Here is a 2,403-nt window from a genome sequence, read left to right as displayed (position 1 = left end):
CTTACATCACACTTGCAATCTGCCTCACCTTTTTATTCTACCCCGTTTTGTTGTATTTTTAATTTGGTTACGCATGCGCAGTTTTGTCCAAAAAGGCGTCGAAACAAGAAGGTTTGCGCAAACACATTTTATGGTTATTAGGGCATATAAAGAAGATCTAGGCTGACTTCCGTCCATAACTGAAATTTTCTAATTTTTAACCTTCTTTTTTTTCCTCATAGATAAGTTTTAACCTTGTAAACGCAAAACATAAAAAAGTGTCCATTACATCGTGGTCCTAAAAAGCGATAATAATTTCTGAGACTTATTCAAGACATATCAATAGTTTCAGTTGTACTAAAAATGTAAATTTAAATATATTATTACAACGACATTGTAGCGCTTGCATAGACGTGTCACTCCTTTCTGTAACCATTCACCGCATAAAGTCATCCAAACAGATACACGGCTACACGGCTATAGACCTTTTAACGAGACGTTTCGAAACTCAATTAATGAATGAAATTTCAACAGAAAACATAGATCCGCTGGCATAACGCACGTAAAGGCAACATCAGCATCATCTATCCCATGTATCCTACTCTACCAGCTCATAAATGGTCTATTATACCTAGGACAGAACGTAAAAAGGGGCTTTTAGTTATTCTTCTTTTCGTTTATTGAAGAAAATATCAATATCTATGATTTGTCAAGATCAGGATTTCAATTAATAATAATTCGTACGATAATGGTTTTCCATTGAATCTTGATTTTATGTAAAAATGTATTTTGGATTTATTTGAACTAGTCATAATTTCAACTGATTCCGGGTTCCTCTTGCTTCTCATGAAATGAATCTGCAATTGTTCATCATACGTAGTTTCGAAAAACATGATTAATATTTCGAATGTGGATTTTTACAAATACATACATAGCAAGAAACAGTGTAAGCGAAAAATATCGATAGCTTTCAGTGAATTAGTCGGAATTCTGTGAAAATTATATCCAATCTTTTTCAATTCACTTCCTATGAACACAGCGCCCTTTCAAACACATTGGAATTTCATTCTTGAAACGAGCTGTCATACTCCGGTGAAATAAGTGACGCGCATCGTTCATAGTCTCGAAATGAAATTTTCTGAAAATCCAATCAATTGAAACTCACCGTTTTTTTTTTGGTAAAGCGAAAATGACGTTATCAACGTGACGCTTGCTGTCGTTATCATAATGAAACGCAAAAGATTCCTTCGTGGCAGGCGCGTATTGCTAATGTACACCACACAAACTGAGTTTACAACATTACAGTTCACACAGCGAAACTAGCGTTGATTTCCTGCACTTCCAGTGCGGCGTTAGATAGGGCGTCGAATATTTTTTTACTGAGTATGAGCTCGAGTATCAACATATAACAAAGTCGAAACAGTAATTTGTACCTATCGCCACACACACTAGTTTCAGCAAAAAAACTGATGAAAAAACACTTGAAATGTAAACTTTTACTGAGCAGACAATTCACACGTGCTGACGATAACCGTACTGCCAGAGCCCTCTTTGGCCAGACTAGAATCACATTACGCCAAAAAAACACGAAAATTGCTTAACAATCACCCGACCTCATTTGTACCCATAATACGCAAACCAACGAATCGGCCTCTGTGTCGTCTAATCCGATATTTCTTTGTGATTTTAAGTTCCTTGGTGTTCAAAAATAACTGGAGAGCAAAAAACTGCAAACAGTTGGTTGGAAAAATCAAGTGATGCATTCGAAAAATCGACATGAAGGCCGAACACCGCTCCTGTTCTGAAATCGTGAAAAGGTATCGTCGGGAAGCCAATTACGGACCTTTCTGAAACATTATTTTTCGTTCATGAAGAATGTATGTTCATGAGAAATAAATTAGTTTTTCATTAAGTACGTCTATCTTTTTGACAGCAATAGAAAAAAATTCCAAAATTTTGGTTGTCACACGTTGTGTAATAAAGCAAAGTCAATTTCAGGAATTTAAAATATCTTACTTTTGTAGCAACGAAACTTTATTTCAACACCGAAGCAAAAACTAATAATGAGTTTACAAATGTGGTAAATTTAAAAAAAAAAACAAAATTTTACCAAAACAATACCTGCAAAATCAGATACGCCTTTTTGACAAATAACGCTTGAGTCACTTGGTTAAAGTCATGATCTGCGTATTCAACAATTGTAAAATAAACTGCCGTGAATGATTCAATCGCTTTAAAGACGGTCATTTCGATGGTGACGAATGTCCGCATGAAGGAATACCGAAAACTTCTGAAAACTCTGAATTGCTCGATGAGGATCCATGTCAAACGCAGAAACAGCTTGTTCGGTATTAAAAATTACTCGCCAAGCCATTTTGAAGCGATTGCATGCTTTGAGAATGATTCAAAATCAAAAAACTTGAA

This window comes from Wyeomyia smithii, chromosome 3 (assembly GCF_029784165.1).
Source record: "Wyeomyia smithii strain HCP4-BCI-WySm-NY-G18 chromosome 3, ASM2978416v1, whole genome shotgun sequence".
Lineage (NCBI taxonomy): Eukaryota > Metazoa > Arthropoda > Insecta > Diptera > Culicidae > Wyeomyia > Wyeomyia smithii.
The sequence above is the reverse complement of the archived record's forward strand: the minus strand, read 5'-3'. Positions refer to the sequence as shown.